General features: G+C 46.4%; 2 long non-coding RNA genes across 2 annotated transcripts; both read left to right on the forward strand.

The window, feature by feature from the left end:
- The first annotated feature begins 1,354 nt into the window (after positions 1-1,354).
- Positions 1,355-3,455, forward strand: LOC141374624 (uncharacterized). Its single transcript, XR_012381645.1, has 3 exons — positions 1,355-1,480; positions 2,505-2,602; positions 3,349-3,455. It is a non-coding gene; the product is annotated as an uncharacterized lncRNA (long non-coding RNA).
- Positions 3,456-4,795: 1,340 nt separating this feature from the next.
- LOC141374623 (uncharacterized) lies at positions 4,796-6,928 on the forward strand. Its single transcript, XR_012381644.1, has 3 exons — positions 4,796-5,130; positions 6,688-6,776; positions 6,850-6,928. It is a non-coding gene; the product is annotated as an uncharacterized lncRNA (long non-coding RNA).
- The last annotated feature ends 12,978 nt before the right edge of the window (positions 6,929-19,906 follow it).

Here is a 19,906-nt window from a genome sequence, read left to right on the forward strand (position 1 = left end):
GCTGTGAGCTTCAGCTCGGGATTTTAGAACTCAAGACCCTTGGACTAGAAGGGACAAGCTCCAGTCTATTGAACCTGTGTCCACACTTTTGGAACGGCCAGAGTGGCTTACCCAGCTAGCACTAAGGCCTGGGCCATTATTATGGATGCTGAAGTTTTTTGCTTGAAAGACAGAAATTGAACCCATTATCTTCTCAGTTTATAATGGAAAAAAACTGAAGTCAAATTATTTTCCTTAAATCCAACAGTTGGGATTGGCTGAGTCAGTCCCAGAGTCCCAGCATTGGACTCTGTTCAGTGGTCTTTGTACATGGCCTTTGTCTTAAATACCTAATTCTAACAAAGGTGATGGCACCTATGGGTGGCTTGCAGGAATGAGGGACATCCCAATTCCTCCATAATTTTCATCAGCCTCCCCTCAAAGGCACTTTAAATTTAACAAAAAATAGTGTTATTGTTTGATATAGACATGCCCTCAACCTTATGAAAAGTGTGAATATGAGCATCTTTAGAAAACTTTGCAAATCAAGTGTCTCGATATTGTAGCACACAACAAAGCTGGTGCCGTAGGCTTGACGTGCAAATGTTACAGCTTCGGTACATGACCCCTAGTCACTCCTCCCTTTCCAACCAGATTGTCCCCCACCCCCACCCCTTCCAGTATGGAATTCTAGACTCTAATGGAATAGTGGCAATGCCCACTGCTGCCTCCTCAGCACCTGGGACATGCTGGGCTCCGTGCTAAGCGCAAAACATGAATTACCTCATTTTTCCTTCCAACAGCCATTTGAGGGGGGAGCTTCTATCTCCTCAAGCAGATGGGGAAGCTGAAGTCAAGTCTGGCCCCCAGACATGTTTTGGGTTTTTTAACCTGACTGTCTCTCTTGGGGCAAGGACACCCCTGCTGTCAGAGGCGCCACCATTTTCTGTTACAACCACACTCACTCAAACACATCAGATAGGTTTCTTTTGCTCAGCAGCATTATTGAGATATAAGCCACACACCATACAATTTGCTCATTTAAGGCGTACAATTCAATGGTTTTTCAGTATATTCGCAGCTATGTACAACCATCACCACGGTCCGTTTTAGAACATTTTCAGCACCTCATAAAGAAACCCTGAACCCTTTTAACTATCACGTCACTACATTTCTATCCCCCCGACCAGCCCAAAGCAGTCACGAGCCTACTTCTCATCTCTATAGATTTGCCTCTTCTGGACATTTCATATCAATGGGATCATGCCATGTGTGGCCTTTGTGTCCGACTTCCTTCACTCAGCATCATGTTTTCTAGGTCCATCCACACAGTTGCATGTATCAATGTTACATTTCTTTTTAGGAGTGAATACTATTCCATTATATGGATGGGTATACCACATTTTGTCTACCCATTCATCAGTGTGGGAGATAAAGTTTTCTTGATACTAAGCTGTTAATCCTTGTTCTAAGTGCTTAATCCCCACAACACCACTATGAGGTAAGTGCTATTATTACCTTTATTTTATGAAGAAAGAAACTAAAGTGCAGAGAGATTACCCAATTTGCCCAAAGTCACATAGGTAGCGACTCCCTGCTTGGCCACTGAGTTTGTTTGTAATTCCCAATGGTACCTGGTCCCTCTTTTTATTAGGGTCTTCAGAGGCAAACTCATACATACCTCAGCCCGCTCATTTATCCCTTCCTGGAGTCCAAAATGGTGCTCCAAGTGCCAATCCTCCTCACCTCCCGCTTCCCCGTTCCTCACCCCCGCCTCTACTCTGACCCCCACCCAAACTCGGCTCCTTCTCCAGCCTGTTTAATCACTCCCTCAGTCAGGAACATTCTGGAAAACTACTTTGCAATACTGACAAACACCTTTATTCAACAAATGACGTTTGGTCAACAAACCCCTTCAAGGGCTGTCATTTGAGCCCTGTTAAATCCTCATTATTCGGGACCTCACTAATTCAATATTTGTGATCTTTCAAGAGGCTCTGCTGGGCTAGAGTATGATTCAGTTAGCAAACTTTTCTTCACTATGAATCGCAAATTCATAGTGTAAGCAAGATGGTAGGAGGCATGTTTAAACAAAGTGTTTTCAAACCTTTTCAAAAATTGCAGAAACACCAAGAGCCCCCAAATGGTGAGATGGAAGTCACATACCACTGTTACCCATTCTTTAAGCAGGTCCCCTAAAGATCCAACAGGAAACCTTGCTAAATGGGATAGTGGCGAGACTCAATATTCAACACACTGTGACGGCCTCCCTTTAAAATATGTGGCGTATCTGACCCTCTCTGATTCTCTGAACTAGCCCTGGTCCTCAGCCTTGCTTCTTTGATGGAAATCAAATCAGACTCAGCAGAACAAGGTAGTGAGCCCAAATCCCCTCTTGGGCCACACTGGGCTGAGAAACATTTACGATGGGTCTGGGAAAGGACCAGTAGGAAAGGGGTTTTTGGAGAGAACCTCCAAACTTGTAGATGCCTCCTCCCCTTCAAGAATCGTTATTCTTCCCACAGAGAAATTCCACTTAACTGGAAAGTCTGAGGAAGCTGTGACCATCACCTGGGACAAGAATTCTATGCCTTCAGCCTATTGAGTGCTTGTTGCTTTTGAGGTAGGCATTTCCTGCGGTCCAGCAAGCAGAGAGAAGTGGAAAGCCTGGGAGTGGGGGGTGTCCGCTGACCCTAGTGTTTCCAGAGTGAAAGCTTCTACTTCTTTCTCTGGACTATAAAATATTGTGGGTTCAGGATGCCCCACCCTATCCCAGGTTAGGAGTTAACTATTTTATTTGTTTTTATTTTTTTTAAAGATTTTATTTATTTATTTATTTATTTGACACAGATTGAGAGCGAGCATAAGCAGGGGGAGCGGCAGGCAGGGGGAGAGGGAGAAGCAGACTTCCTGCTGAGCAAGAAACCCAACGTGGGGCTCAATCCCAGGACCCTGGGATCATGACCTGAGCCGAAGGCAGCTGCTTAACCGACTGAGCCACCAGGCGCCCCAGGAGTTAACTATTTTAAAGTACCAGAGAGATTTCAATCTTCTGCAGCCTTCTAGGGCACACATTTTATCCTGTCTGCAGAGCAGCGTCGCTGATGTTCTTCGGGGGTGGTGGGGTGGGGGGTAAGAGCATACCCAGCAAAACACAGGTTTATGACCCATTGTGCCTTGGCTTCCAGCAATCCCACTGGTGTGGACTCAAGGACTAGTGGGCAGGGAAGTCAGGGAACTGTCTCCCTAACAGGTTTTGTAGCTGATTTCTCTCTGGGCCCCTGTCTCTCCTGCCACAAAATGGAACATTTGACTGGAAGGGACTGCAAACAGCTTTCAACGCCTGCCCTAATTCTGATCTTCTGGTAGAGGCTGCCTGGAGAACTGTGCTCAGAATGATTTTGAGAGTTTGAGGGAGAACTGGGATCGATTAGCAATGTCTGCCAGGACCACGGGAAGGAAGATGTCATTTCCTTGCCATATATTTGCCACTCCTGACATTGATCTCCTATGTCTTCTTTGGCTCCAAACTTGTAAGGTTTTTATGATTCCTCTTGACTGTGCTATTTTCTGTGCCTTCTCCAAGGACCTATTTCAAGGGACTTGCCCACCCCGTGGGCATCGACAGTGGTCTTCAGATAACTGCTTGTAGGGTTAGGCCATGCAAGGTAGGGGCAAGCAAGGCCAGAAGAGGCCAGCTCTCCAAGACTAGAAATAAGCCCCCCAAAGAGTCTTTCTCTGTCAACACTGAACTGGAACCCACAGGGCATGGAGCACAAAGCGGATGACCTCTTTCATGATTAGGCACTATGAGACGAATATAGACTTGTAGCCTCTATCTGCACGGTTTAGGCATGGAGGACGAAGAAAGCCAAATACCGTCTGAAAAAAGTGAACGTCATTTTGAACAAGGACTGCTAGGAAGGGGGTCTCTCCCTGTCTGCAAAGCAGAGGGGTCCTTGCAACCAGGCAATGAGGTCGTGCGTGCCAAGCGCTCAGCACGGAGCCTGGTACCAGTAATTGATACCTGATAAAAGCAACCCAGGATTCATGGGATTCTTCTCTCAGATCACTCTTTGGTGGCATTGGGCAGGAGGATATGAAACCTATTCTGAAATCAGCCCTCCCATCGGCAGGGTGGGAGCCTGCTATCTCACCACCGGGGCCCTGAGTTGGCCAGTTCCAATAACACGATTAGTCATTTTTCATTCCTGGGATGTCTACCCATGGGTGGGTGCATGTGTGCATGTGTGAGTGCGAATGTGCCTTTCAGAGCGGGGGAAAATCCATATTCTCTCTCTTCTGACCGAATTAATCAAATAAATCTTCTGTAAGGAGCTGCTAAATGAATCACAGATGGCTCTGCCCTTTACAGGTTGCAGAAAGCACCCGTTACAGTTCTTTTAATTTATCAGAGGAAAAAAGATGCCCTCATGTGCCCCTTCCCACTTGCAATAATAATCAGAACCAGTCTATTTTCCGAGGGTCCGAGACTCATTTTCCAAAAATGTGTATCAATAGATGTAACAGCGGGAAGATTATTTTGCCAAGTTCCAGCCTCCAGCACAGCAAAGGTGCCCTGGCTGGGGAGAGCGTTTATAAAACCACATTTAATAAAAGAGAGTGTTATATTAAGTATGTTTGCTAGTGTATTTAAGCATATGGTTTCCATATCAGGCGTAAAGATGGCAAACACATGCTTTACCTTCTTTCTAACCTTTCCTGGAGACGTCCTTTCCAGGGGGGTGGTGGGATGGGAGGATTTGGGGTGGATGTGAGTGTGTATTTTGTTTTGCTTTTTACAACGCAGGCTCACATGGAAAAGCACCAAGGAATGTTCAGAAAACATGTGAAGACTCTGACTTTTCTATTTAGTGTAATTAGCCCAAGAAACTTGCTTTGCGTACTTTCTTCAACTGCCCTAACATTCTCCCGGCGCTCCGTTGCCTCCTCCAAAGCGCTGGGGGGCTGGCTGACTTGAAAGTGTGAATCAATTTCAGCTGCAAAGAACTTGAGCTCCTGGATTTTAAACGTGAACCCCTTGGTACAGCAAGAGCTCCAGGGACGGCTGCCCAGCTTTGTGTCCGCGTGTCCCTGTTCACCAGCGAGCCATCCGACGCCAGGATTCGTCTGCCCAGAGATCCCCTTCTGGTACTTGCGTTGGGTATTGGGCATTTTATCTCTTTCCTTTACATCAGAGGCAATAGGCTGTGGCCTGGAGGCCCGGGGTCCCCAGAAAGGCAGCTGGGAAAGGCCTCCACAGCCCACCACCCTAAAACCATCTAAACAATCCCCTGATTCAGAGACATCCCAGAAGCCAACATGCCACACTAGGAAGGGGATTGGGTGGGGGCATCTGCAGCGGGGCCGCCCTGCCCACCCCCACCAGCCCGAACAGATTTGCCTGAGCGAGTTATAAATCTACTAGTACCATTTCTTTTTCGTCACTTGCCTAATCCTGTGCCCTTCGTTTCATGTGCTGTAATTACTAACATCTGCTTTCTGAGCCTGGGCCGCGTGGAGTTTGCAAAGGCTGTTTTCAGCCTAGAACAATGGTGAAGGCTGTTTCAGCTGTTTCATTTAAGCCTCGGGCCGGCACTTCCTGGTCCGTCTACATCTGCCCTCCTGAGTCCGATTCCTGTTTCGGGGTTTTGTGTTTTGTTTCCTGAGTTGTGGTTTTTTGTTTTGTTTTGTTTTGTTTCCCCCTTCATCTGACCTTACTACACGTTTAAGAAGCATTTCTAACTTAGCACTCCAGCTAGTATTTCTAGCACATACGCTTATTAGATCGGCAACAGCCAGAGAAAGATAGGAGAAAGCCAGGACTGTGTCCAGCAGCGAACACGGTGGAAGGCAGGGGCAGAGAGGAGAGTTGACGAGGCACCTAGGGAAGCAGGCTCTAAGGAATTCCTGAGTCTTAAGGCTGTGGAAGAGGCTGGCCTCTTGGGAACTTAGACACAGGAAAAATGGGCTTAGCTCATCTGCCCCCTGGCCTGGTGTGATCTGCACAGCTTATTAGGTAAGGGGTTACCCAAATATCCTCCTGAGGGAGCCGTGTTTCTGGGTGGCCACCGACACTCAGAGGCCCTTCTCCTTTGGGAACCGGGCAAACTCATTGGATGAGGTGCGGTTCAGAGGCCCCAGATTCACTTTTTCCCACTGAGTCACCAGCAGTGCAGTAAAAATCCTTTCTGATTTGCACAGGGAGGTCCATGGGGTGGGGAAAGGATGTGCTGTGGATAAGGGAATGAAGGCATCCAGCTTGGAATGATCCGCCTCGGCCCTTTGAGCAGAGATGGCTGTGTGTGACTAAAGGGAGTGAAGAATGGACCCCTGCTCCTGCCCTTCCATCCACCCCACCTCTCCTATTTCCCTCTTCTGCAAGTTTGGGGTCCCCAGCTTGGCTGGCACGCAGATGTCAAGTTATTATCTGAGACCCCACCACAAGCACCGGGTTAGAGGTCTCAAGCTTGGCGAAAACTGCCCTCAGGCATTGCTGGATACTGATCGCCAAACCAGGCAGAAACCAGTCTCTGCATGGATAAGAACTCGGGGGGATGAGTATGTGTCCCGTGGGTGCCAGGGGTGTGACCCCTCCGATCAGGACTTGCCGAGTCAGCCCGTGCTCCCACTCATCTCGGGGCATCAGGACTGGCAAAGCCCCTGGAGATCTGCTGCCCACACTTTCGTCTTTATTTTTCTCAACAGAGGAAGAAATTGAGCGTCAGGGAGAGGTAGCGGCTTCTACAGTTGCTGCTTGGCCACGCCTGCATCTGTGGACGGAGAAGCAAAGGAAGGTAAATCTATGTTGCTTCTGGGAGCTTGCGGCATTTTCACCATTTCTGTATGAAATGTCTCTTTCAATCCCAGACCCTCTCTGCCCTTCGAAGTGGCTCATGAAAATAACTGGAGGCCGATTCCCAGATGGGCATGACGAGCGAATTAGAGAGACCCCAGCTGCGGCACCCTCACTCCTGCACCCATGCTTCTGGCTGCCAGGGGAGAGCTGACCCCGTGGTTCTGGCAGTTTGTGCTGACTTGACACCTGGGGTCGTGGAGATTCCTGGCACACAGCCGAGGGCCCCATGTCTTCGCAGGGGTAAGCGGGCAGAAGGAAGAGCTCAGGTGTGAAAGAGAGGCAGCCGAGAGAGGGTCCACCCTCCCCACCATCCCCACCAGGTGTTGTGCGAGGCTCAGGCCTGAGGATGCCCACCACTCCCAACCCTTGATCTGAGCCTGGAGTGGCTGAAAGTCCTGACCCAGGCAGGCATAGGGGTCACAAGGGATTTTTCCTAAGCTCTGGAATCCAAAATGGTGGATGGCCCAGATGGGGCTGGGCCTGGGCCCCTTGGCCCTGCAGGACAGCCTCCGTCCTGCACCCACTCTTTCTGCCTTCCAGTCCAGCCCCTTCCCTGCCCCCCTTCTTTCTCACTCACTCCTTTTCTTCTTAAAGTTAATTGCAACTTTTTTCTCAGCGCTCTGATCTGGATAAGCCACATCTCATTAGAAAAAGATTTAGCTGGAGCCAAAGCAGGCTGGAGAAGGAATCCCTAATCAACAGAGAAAAGATTTGGGTGTAATTGCTCTCTCCCGCCATTCTCTGCCCCCCCCCCCGATCTTTCTCTGCTCATTAATCTGAAAAGAAAGTCGCAGCCCAACGTCCTGGTGTTCAAGTATCTGCTGCTGCAGCAAACAAATCAAAGTGCTTTGGGGTTTTCTTTTGCGGGGGGTGTCTACACAGAGAGCTTGGGTTATTGGGGATATGAGTAGAACATTTTGGTTGTAGGGAGCAGTGTATGAAGCACCTTGGTTGGGAGAGTAAAATTCTTTGAGGGTGTGTGTGTGTGTGTGTGTGTGTATGTGTGTGTGTGCGCTTGTGAAGCACATTGGCTGTTGAGTACATGTGTTTGTGGGTGTGAAATGCTTTGGGGGTTGGGATATGGTTGGTTGGCCTGCAGGGAAACGCTTCAGTTGTTTGCGCAGGGGTGTGCAGCGTTTGGGCTGTTGAGGGAGTGTGTAGTAGTAGCTCTTCAGTGTGTGTAGGTGTATGTGCCATGCTTATGAGTTGCCTCATTCAATCCTCAGGAGACCCCGGAAGAGAGCTCTTACCCCGTGTGTGGATGGGGACACTGCGGCTGACAGCTTGCTAACTTGCTAAAGTCACACTGTAGGAGACAGAGTCAGAATCTGAACCCAGGACGTTGGAGGGCAGAGCTCTGGGCCCTCAACCACTGCTTTCCAGAAGAAAGTGAGGAACTGTCTGGGCGTGGGAGGTAAAGGGAGAGTGGGAGAGTACCCCCAGGCTCTCTGGGAACCCAGGGCCCCAGTGTCTAAGCTCTCCCACCCACCTTTCCCACTGTGGCCCAGCCCAGGCCCCTGGCCCTCCTCCTGAACCCCAGGGACCACTGCTATTGGGAGAACCCAGGCAGACAGTGGCCCCATTTTCCCATCTCAGCCCCCTGTGGGTGAACCCTGGCTGTGTCTCTGGGCACAGCCCCTGCACACTTGCACCCCTAACCCCGAAGAAGGATCAAACATAGCTACTGGCCCCACAGGTGGAGCTCCCTTGTAAAGACAAATTGCGTCTCTGTTCGGGCCACGGAGTCAAGCCAGGAGCAGTGAGGCAATGGTCTACACTGGGAAGCAAGGACAGCATCCAGGTGCCATGGTGACCAGAGCCCGGGGCCCCAGGTCCCTCAGGGAAGGGAGGGCACCGTTCCTCCAGCTTCCCTGTCACCTCACCCTCCTCTCCACTCTTCTTGATTGGACTTCAGGCTATTGTGAATTGTTATGAACACTCCCGCCACACCAAGGACAAGATGGACACAAATATTTGCAAAGCATGCCAAAGCTCTGCGTGTGACCCTGGAGGAAATGAATCTGGGGAGGGAGAGTTTTCAAAGGCACCCAGTGACCGGCTCAGAGCAGGGAAGAACTCGGGATTTATCACCTCCACGACTGAGCCCGAAGGCAGACCCTCCACGCCCATCGGGCTCCAAGCAGATTATCTTCCAGCTACATGAAGAGGGTCTGCCCCAGACCAGGTGTAACTGCACAGACTGAAAACAGAGCCATGTGCTCAGAACACTTACCAAGGCCTAGAACAGTGCTGTCCAATACAGTAGCCACTGGCCACATGTGGCCATTGGGCACTTGAAATGTGGTTAGTCCACACCGAGATAAGCTCTAAGTACAAAACCCACCCCAGATTTTGAGGACTTGGAGTGAAAATCAAATGTCCAAGTATCTCATTAGCAATTGTATATTGATTCGATATTTAAATAATATTTTGAATATATTAGGTTAAATGAAACAAATTATAAAAAATTAAAAACGGTGCACGCACATCAAGTACTTGGGTTCACCTGATTCCTTTACCTTTTTAAAAAGTGGCTACTAAGAAAGTTTCAGATTACATATGTGACTTGCTTTTGCGGCCCCTATTGGATTTGTGTTAGCACCGGCCTATAATGTGACCCTTTCATGGATATTGTTATTCCCATTTTACTGATGAACAAGCCTGCTCAGTGGATGGGGGACTGGGCCAAGAACACCAGCTAATGAGCCACTGAAGCCAGAATTCACATAAGGAGAGGCCAGTGATCCTGGCGGGTGAGTCTCCTATCTGATGAGATGCCTAAAACGAGATGTACTGTTGTTTTGACAAGCTCTTCTGCACAAGTGTCTAGTGCCTGAGGACTAAAGGAAATTTGGAATCTGGGAAGGCAAAATAAAAGCCTGTGGCTTGGTTATGAGTGGGGGCCTCCCAACACCAGCAGGGAACGGTGAGGTGCAGGATAATTCTTAGTGCCTGGTGCCTGGGGGGACTTCTCAAGTTCTCCGAGTGAACTTGGGCTGGTCCCTTCCCGTCTCTGGGCTTCAGAGTCTCCATCTGCGAACAGAAGGGGCTGGAAGAAATGTTCTCTGAAGTTCGTCAGGATCCGGGGTGCACCTCCGCGGATTCCCCACTCTCGGTGGTTGAGAGGGAGCTTGAGTGCAACTTGCTGGGCCCTTGGGCAAGGGACCCCTGTCTCGCGTCACCTGTGAGATGCTGATGGGGACGAGAACAGTGTGACGTCAGAGAGCCGCTCCGAGGGCCAATGAGCTCCTGCAGGCGATGCCCTCCGCGCATGCGCAGCGCGCAGGCGGTGGGGGGTAAAGGCCGCTCTCGTCGTCGTCGTCACCGTGGTAGTGTCCAGGCTGACCCGCTGGCTTGGAGAGTTCTGGGTCGGCATTATCTGCCTTGGAGCCTCCCCCTAACCTGACTCACACAAATGCTGACTTTGATCGAAGGCAGTTTCCCCTGGACTTGGCTTCTGAAGGCTTGGTTACAGCTGCAATTCAATTACAGGAGTAACAGAAGCACCCAGAAAGAGCGCAGCTTGGCGGGGGCCCAGAGGACCGTATTGCAGAGGGAGACTCAAGGTTCTTGTAATAGAGCATCTTCTGGAATGTTGCAAGGAAGGCAGGAAACCTCTACAACACCTCAGCGCCCCCCCCCCCCGCCCCGGTGTTGTATTAATTTGTAGTGTTACTTCTTTCTCTCAGTTGTAGTGGTCAAATGTCACTTTTCCATCCTGTGGAGGAGTGATGTAGATCCGGGGCCACGAACCTTCTTCACCCCCTTCCCACCGCCCGGCCGTGGGAGGACTCTGACCTTGGTTCTTCTCAGACAGCTGTTTTCATTTTTTTCCCCCATGAATTGTGTGGGTAAACAGCCTCCTTTATTAGATAAAAGCTTTATCAGCTCAGCCGCTCACCTTCTACATACAACTTCTTTCTCACAAATACAAGTCTGCATTAAGAGTGAGCTGAACCCGATTTTGTCTCCTGAGTCATTATCTTGGATTTAATCCGGCGGAACCTTGAGTTGCGAGTGCAGGCTCTCAGCTGTCTCTGGCGTTCATCGGCTGCCATCTGCTGGGCAATGCTGGTATGACATGGTCTCCGGCTGCAGGCCATTTCACCAGGGGTGAAGAGGTTCATCCATTCAATTGAAAAATATTTATTGAGGGGAAACTGTGCCAGGCATAGTTCTAGATGCTTGGATTCATTGGTGAACAAAACTGACAAATGTCTCTGTTCTTCTGGAGCTTATGTTCTTGCAGTGGATGATAATAAAGAATTCGGTAAGGTAGGAAGTGATCAGTGCATGGAAAAAAACTACAAAGTAGAAGATGTAAGGGGGATGGGAAGTGCTGGGTGGGGAAGGTGAGTTGCCATTTTAAATAGTTTTCCGGGTCAGCCTCATTGAGAAGGTGACTTATGAATAAAGCATTGAAGGAAAGAAAAGCCTTTGCCATGGAAGACAAGCTTACCTGACAGAATGGCTGGGAGTACAAAGGCCCTGGGGTAGGGCTGTGCTCTGTGCATTCAGGAAGTAGCCAGGAGGCCAGCATAGCTGAATAGAGTGAGCCAGGGAAGAGGAGTCAGAGAGGTGATCAGAACGAGGGAGAAGGGCCAAGATGGTGCGGGGTCTTGTGGGCCATTGGCTGTCTTGATCGGCTTAGGCTGCCGTCAGAATATATCATGGTGGCTTACGCAACCCAGACATTTACTTCTTAGAGTTCTAGAGGCTGGAGAGTCCAAGACCAAGGTGACAGCCAGTTCAGTTTCTGGTGAAGGTCTCCTTTGGGGCTGTGAAGGGCGACTTGCTCACTATGTTCACGTGGCCTTTCCTCAGTTCCTTGTTGTCTTCTTCATCCAAGGCTACTGGTCCCCCCAGGAGAGCCCCGTGACCCAGTTTAACCCTAATGACCTCCCAAAGGCTCCACGTGCCATCACAGTGAGGATGAGGGCTTCCCCGTGCTGGCGGGTTGGGGGTGTGTGTGCAGAAGCCACGTCTGCAACGTCACAGCGCCAGGATGTATGGAAAGTGCTCTCAAAAACACAAGCCACTCTGCTAATTTTCTTCATTCAGTGCATGAGGTGGGGAAAATAAAGTCCAACCATGTGTGTGGAGGTGATGTGAGTGTGTGTGTGGCCTGTGTGTGCATGGGAGTGAGGGTGTGTTTGTTGTGTGTGAGTATGTGTCTGTAGGTGTATGTGGGTGTAATATGGAGCAACTACTCACTGAGAGATTAAATGTCATTTAATTTATTTTGGCGTCCCCTCCAAAAAAAATCAGTTTGTACTGAAAGCATGCTTTCTTTTTTTAAATTTTTTTAAAGATTTTATTTATTATTTATTTATTTATTTATTTATTTATTTATTTATGTAGAGCGAGTGTGAGCAGGGGAGGGGCAGAGGGAGAGGGAGAGAGAGAATCTCCAGCAGACTCCGAGCTGAGCAGGGAGCCTGTGGTGGGGCTCAATCCCACAACCCCGAGATCATGACCCAAGCTGAAATCAAGAGTTGGATGTTTAGCCTACTGAGCCACCCACGTGCCCCAAGCATGCTTTCTGGGTACCTGTTTGCTTAGATAAATGAGGCTTTCATCAGGGCCCCTCACTTTCCTTCCCCACCAGCTCTGCCTCAGACCCTACGACCTGGAAGGCTGATGTCCTCTTGGCATATTAACATACAGCAGGCTGAATTCCTCTTCCCTCTGGCCTGCAAATGTACCTGGCTTTCTTTCCTTCTGCAACATTTGCTGCTCGCCCCTCTTCTTGGGAGCGGAGCCCACCCTTCCCCTAGCTTGCTGTGGAGGGTGCAGAGTTGGGTAAGACCCGCCACAGCCCTGGCCAAAGGAGATGACCATTTCCCAGAACCCCAATGTCATGACTGAACTCAATTGCCCAGTGTAGAGAGGTCAGAAGTGTTTGAACTTCGGGGGCCAATTGGGTGGCTCTAAATTGTACATTTGTCACTTCCCAGCTCGGGGATTGGAGGTGAATTCTTTAATGTCTCCCAGCTGCTGCTCCAATGGTCAATACCCATCTCATGGAGTAGCTGAGGAGACTAAAGTGATCTGTCATTCAGGTCCCGGATGTTTCCTGAGTACCTACTATGCACCAGGTGCTGGTCTAGGTTCTGGGGGCACAATAATGAAGTCTCATGAGGTATACTAGCAGGATGTAATGTTAATTAGCATAAGATGTCAAACTTTCAAAAGAAGGTGTTCAAGTTTCTAAGAGCACATATTTAGTGCACTCCCAGGTGTTAACTGTGTGTGTGTGTGTGTGTGTGTGTGTGTGTGTGTGTGTGTGTGTGTGTGTATGGAGGATACCGAGGGATAGATACTGGCAATACTGTATAACACCACTTATAATTACTTAAAATTACAAATCATGCTGTATAAATATTTTTAACATATAACTGAATAGTAATATTATTAAAACATTTACCAGAAATATAAACATGAACAACTTCAGGATAAAGGTCCCTGGTGAGAGAGAGAATGAGAGACAGGAGAATGGGGTTTGGAACTACATGTTTAGCTACATCTGTAATATTTTATTTCTCTGTAAGAAAAAAACCTGAAGCAAATATGGCAAAATAATTACTTCCATTGAATATTTTTAGATTTATTGTTTCATCTACTAAATGCAATTATGAATAAAGCTGCTATAAACATCTGTGTGCAAGTTTTTGTGTGGGTGTGAGTTTTCAGTTCATTTGGGAACTGAATACCAAGAAGTTCAATTGCTGGGTCATATGGGAAGGGTATGTTTAGTTTTGAGAGAAACCAACTCTGTCTTCCAAAGAGTCTGTGCCATTCTGCATTCCCACCTACGGTGAATGAGAGTTCCTATTGCTCCACATCCTTGTCAGCATTTGGTGTTGTCAGTTCTTTGGATTTGGGTCATCCCAATAGGTATGTAGTGGTATCTTGCTTTAATTTGTTTTTATGTGGTAATATATAATGTGTAGGATAGTTTCAGAAGCTTTTTTTTTTTTTTTTGCCATCTGTGTATCTTCTTTGGGAAGGTCCATTCAGATCTTTCGCCAGTTTTTAAAATCAGGTTGTTTGTTTTCTTATTGTTGAGTGTTGGAGTTCTTTGTATACTTTGGGTAGTCGTCCCTTATCAAATGTGTCTTATGCAAATATTTTCTCCCAGTCTGTAGTTTGTCTTCTCATTCTCTTGACATTCTCTTGACATCTCTTGGCATTGCAGAGCAGAAGTTTGTAATTTTAATGAAGTCTAGGTTACCAATTACTTCTTTCATGAATGGTGTCTTTAGTGTTGTATCTAAAATGTCATTTCCATACCCAAGATCACCTAGGTTTTCTCCTATGTTAATTTGCTCTTCTCTTTCTAGCTTCCTAATGTGGAGGCTTAAATTATTGATTTTAGATATTTCTTCTTTTCTAATATATGTATTTAATACTATAAATTCTAAGCACTGGGCTTTCACTGCAGCCCACAGATTTGGGTAAGTTGCATTTTCATTTTCATTTAGTTCAAACTATTTTAAAATTTCTCTGGAGATTTCTCACTTGACCCATGTGTTATTTACAAGTGTGTTGTTTAATCTCCCAGTGTTTGGGGATTTTCCAGTGCTATGTCTGTTAGTGATTTCTAGTTTAATTCCATTGTGGTCTGAAAGCAGACATTGTATGATTTCTTTTAAATTTATTAAAGTGTATTTTATGAATATGGTCTATCTTGGTGAATGTTCTATGTGAGCTTGAGAAGAATGTATTCTGCTGTTGTTGGAAGAACTTCTTCTATTAAAGCCCTTAAGCGTATTACTCATAGTTTTGTTTCGTTTTTAAATTCCTGGTCTGATAATTCAAACATTCCTTCTATATCTGACTCTGGTTCTGATGCTTGTTCAGTCTCTTCAAACTGTGTTTTTGCCTTTTAATATGCATTATAATTTAAAAAAAAAAACAAAGATAATGGACCAAATAAGAGGAAACTGCTATAAATAGGCCTTTAGGGACATAGTGATAAGCTGGGGTGGCAGTGGGGCTATGCGGAGCCATTCCTTAGTCCTACAATTAGGTCTCAGTCTTTTTTTATTTTTTAAGATTTATTTATTTGAGAGAGAGAGAGAGAGAAAGGAGAGTGAGTGCTGGGGGGGTGGGACGGAAGGAGAGAGAGAGAGAGAGAGAGAGGGAGCATCTTCAGCAGACTCTGGCTGAGCATGGAGTCCGACTGGGGCTCGATCTCACCACCCTGAGATCATGACCTGAGCCAAAACCAAGAGTTGGAAGCTTCACCGACTGTGCCACTCAGGTGCCCCTAGGTTTGTCTTTTGGTGAATCTATGCCCCTGGACTGTGAACTTCAGGGGTACATCTGTCCCCACCCAGCCCTCAACTTAGATGGGAAAGAATGGCTGGATGAGGCTGGAGTTGGTATTTCCTTTCCTTCACATGGAAGACTAAAGCAGGCTGGAGCCGAGTATTTCTCCTCATGCAGGTCGATTAGGCTCTGATAAAACCCTAATAGGTTAGTCTCAAGGAGATAGCTTCTCTTGAAGGCGAGCAGTGTTAAGAGGAGAATTATCTTTAGAATGTTCCTTTTTTCCATCCCCCTGCTGGAAGCACAAGGGGAATTTTTCTCCAATGTTCACAGTGAGAACCTGGTGGAATTCCTGGAGATAAAACTCACAGAAACGTGGGGTCCCCCATGACCAGGCCCACTGGGGTGTTTAGTCACAGACTTGCTGAGCCTCCAACTCTTCGTCAATGAGAGCTCTGGGCTTCGTTGTGCTTCCCCTCACTGATGACCCCAGAGGTTTCTGTCAGAGGGTTTCTGCTCTGGCAAATTGTGGTTCTCTGTATGCTCCTATCGGTTTCTTCAAAGTGGGGGGCAGTAGTTTGCCCTGTGACCTCACTTCTCGGGGGGATCTGAAAAGAGTTGTGCATTTTTCAGTTAGTTCAGCTTTTTATTTGTTGGGATGATTTGGTCCCTTCTAAACGCCTTAGTTACCGGATTGGAAACCAAAAGTCTCCTTGCCTTCTTGCGGCTGGCTGGTCTGGGGTACCCCAGGAGAGCACTAGCTTCACAAAATGAGTTTCTACTTTCTAGAAATGATGACATAAAATTGATGTTACTTCTTTAAATGTTGGAAGAGTTCTCCAGTGAAATCATCTGAGACTGAAGATTTCTTTTTCAGAAGCCTTTTAAATCACAAACTCAATTTCTTTAATGGTTATATGGCTACTCAGACTGTCTATTTCTATCTTGGTTGAGTTTTCATAGTTTGTGGTATTTGAAGAATTGCTCCATTTCTTTTAAGTGGTTGCATTTATGATTATCTGTGTTGTCTTTTTATCTTTGTCAGTCTTGCTGGAAGTTTATAAACTTTATTGATGTTTTTGAAGAACCAGCTTTTTGTTTGATCTTTCTCTATTGCTTTTCTGTTCACAATTTCAATGATTTCTGCTCCTACCTTTTTTATTTCCTTCCTTCCGCTTAGTTTGGGCTTAAGTTTGGTCTTCTTTCTCTAGTTTCTTGAAGTAAGAACTTAGATTGTTAATTTGAGACATTTTCTCTTTTCTACTGTACAAATTTAGGGTTATAAATTTCCCTCTGTTCTGCTTTAGCTGCACCCCACATATTTTGATGTTATATTTTAATTTTTGCTTAAGTTCTATGATTTTTAAATTTCCTTGGACATTTCTCTTTGACCCATGAGTTATTTAGAAGCATACTGCTTAATTTCCAAGTATTTGAAGATTTTCTTGTTGGCTTTTGACTCACTGAATTTTAACAACAGTCTCTGGTGTTATTTTGTCTTCACGAGAACAGGACTTTGTCTATTTATTCTACTGTTATACCACTAATGCTGAGAACAGGACGACAGCATATGCTCAAAAAATAAGGATGAACAAACAATGGAAATATTTAACTTAAAAATCAATAAAGAAAACACTAATCTGAAAAGACATATGCACCCCTATGTCCATCACAGCATTATTTACAAGCTATGGAAGCAACCTAAATGTCCATTGATCAATGAATGGATAAAGATGTTTTGTGTGTGTGTGTGTGTGTGTGTGTGTGTGTGTGTGTGTGTATACACACACAATCGAATATTATTCAGCCATAAAAAAGAATGAAACCTTGTCATTTGTAAAAATTTGGAGGGACCTAGTGAGTATTATGCTAAGTGAAATAAATCAGACAGAGAAAGACCAATATTACATGATTTCACATATATGTAGAATCTAAAAAACAAAAAATAAAAAACAAATAGAAACAGTCTCTTAGATGCAGAGAACAAACTGGTGGTTGCCACAGGGGAAAGGGTTGGAAGGATGGACGAAATAGGTGAAGGGGATTAAGAGGTAGTGTCTTCCAGTTATAAATAAGACACGGGATATAATGTACAGTATAGGGAATAGTGTCGATAATATTGTAACAATTTTGTACAGTGACAGATGGTAACTAGACTTATTGTGGTGACTATTCCGTAAGGTATATAAATAGCAAAACACTATGCGTTGGACACCTGAAACTAATACAATGTTGTGTGTCAATTACTCTTCAATTAAAAAAATCAACAAAGAGAAAACAAAAAGCTAAAGAGAAAGAGAGAATGGTATCAGAACATTGATGGTGATTCTCACTGGCTGGGGGAATAGGGTTTTCTTTATTTTCTTCTATCTTTCATATTTTTCAAATTCTCTGCAGGGAGCATGTAGTACTCTCATAATCAGGTAAAAGAATTATCAAAGTGGGAGCTACTATTTCTGATCATTTTCACTCCCTCCCTGGCAGGCTATAGCAGAATCTGAATTGCTGAAAAAGCTGAAGACGAGAGGCAGGGCTAAAAAGATCCTCAGGAAGGTCCCAGAGCTGACCTGAGCCAGACTCCCTCGGGCACACAGGTAAGGACCGTGCCAACCATCACTCTTGCTGGCTTCTGAGATTCCTGCTACAGTCCCTCTATCCTGTGCATGTCATGTGATTGAGGGTCAATTTCATCCTTCTCACTGCACAGAGGACCCTAGAGAGCTCATGAATTAACGTTCATTCCAGGAGATCTGGTTTGCCATTGGAAATAAAACATCCATCTGCCTGAGTCCAGCCACAAAAACTCCTTTAACAATTTACTTTAAGGAAGCAGTATTTGTGCTTGCTTTCAGGGCTCATAGCATGCAAAAGATTACAAAAAAAAAAAAAAAGAAAATAGGAGGGAGCAGAGAAGAGAGGCTACAGCCTCTATAGCATTGGTTTTTCGTTCTTAGTTTTTAGTTTTTTTTTTTTTTACTATAACCATCTTTTACACCTTTGGTCACAGCCTCTTCGTGTGTTTTCAAGGCAATCTCTTTGGAAAGATGAATAGATGAGATACTGATGGTAACCCCAGCTGGCCAGGGTTACCACCCTCACAGTTCTTAGGTGTGGACGTTTTCTGAAGATGATTGAATATGCTTTTCTGCTTTTGAAAATAATGGTGAGAACTTGGTTTAAAATTATAAGACTATGTTCCATTCAATAGAGAGATTGCCCAGATCTGGAAATTTATATTCATCCTTTCCTAGTTTTGAGGTAGAGTGACTTGCTGGAAGGTTCAGGGATTCTCTGGAGGCTCGGGATCGGGCAAGTATGGACCATGAGACCTGGGGATAGCACAGAGCACTCCGGGGACACACCACCCACAGCGGGAGTGGAGTGCGGCAGCGGCTGCCTTCTTTGAGCGGAGCCAAAGAAACCATCAAGATCAATAAGCATAGCCGTACCAGTTTGCTGGAGTCTTAAAGAATAGCCAAGGACATGAGAATCTGGAAAATAATGACATAACCTGATGGGGGAAAATGAAGAATCCAATCTCAGGAAAGTTCATATCAAACAAAACAGGCTCTGTTAAAACCGGCCAGAAATAGAATACTGTAATATAAGCCAGTCTGCCCATTTCCGAATCATTTGAATTCTGCAATTCCTAGGCACCTGATTTGTTTATCCATTTAATTTTTATTGACACCTACTATTCAATTAAATTAAACAAAAAACATGAATTGCTCCTCCATGGCTCCCTGGTGGAGAGACCATCCTTGCCCACCGTGGGGACTGTTCACCAACTCTTTCTAGTTTTCCGCTCTCTGAAAATGTAAGGATTTTGCTTTCCCAGACTGTAAATGTTAGGCATGGCCATGAGACTTGCTCCAGCCAATGAAATTTGTGCAGAGTGACACTTTGGGCAGAAACTTCAGCCAGTACATAATTCACTCCATCTTCTTCCCTCTTCTGTTGTGATTGTGGGTGTGTATGTCAAGAGGAAGTGAGCCTGGGTCCCAAAGTATCCAGAGCATCCCTTGCCAACCTGCATGGGACAGGTAGTGTGAACAAGAGAAAGCATTTATTGTGCGAAGCCGCCAAGATCTGGTGGTCGTTACTGCAGTATAACCTAGCCGGTCCTCACTGATGTGCCCGCATGCACACACACATGCACATGCATGCACTTATTGAGTCCCTTCGTGTGCAAGAGAGGGACCCAGGGCCGGGGGGGGGGGGGGCGGGGGGGGGGGGGGGGTTGGGAGGTAAGACACAATCTCTATCCAAAGTTTACAAGCTGGTTTGGGAGATAAGATATCTAGACAATGTATATGATAACGACACAAGAGTGGATGGGTCAAGAGCAAAATGACATGATGTTTGTGTGGCTGTAGCCTTAGAAGGAAGGAGTCAGGTGGGCTCCAGGATGAACGCCACGCATCTCCTCCTGCTCCCCACCCCCAGATGCGCTCCTTACCCGCTGTGCTCTGCTCTCTGCCCCGCGAGACTGACCTGCTCATGTTAAGAGGCTCTTTGCCCTCTGGCTTCTGCCCAGGTTGGGTGAGTGCGGGGGAAGATAGGCTGAGGGCACAGGAGAAGAGCCGAGGGAAAGAGGAGACTGAGGCTAGAATATTTATTCCCCTGGCTTCCTTCTCGTGGGGTCACGCAGGCTGGCTCCACCCCTGGCTGACGGGCCCAGCTCCTCTCAAAATGATCCTCTCCTCTTGACTATCTTTCCAGATTTTCATAATACTTTCTTGCCTTACCCTTTCAGGCCCAGGGGTGGTAAGAGCCCCACAATCAGATATTAGC

Source organism: Callorhinus ursinus, unplaced genomic scaffold (genome assembly GCF_003265705.2).
Source record: "Callorhinus ursinus isolate GAN/ISIS: 27379988/994484 unplaced genomic scaffold, GSC_fseal_2.0 scaffold20, whole genome shotgun sequence".
Classification (NCBI taxonomy): domain Eukaryota; kingdom Metazoa; phylum Chordata; class Mammalia; order Carnivora; family Otariidae; genus Callorhinus; species Callorhinus ursinus.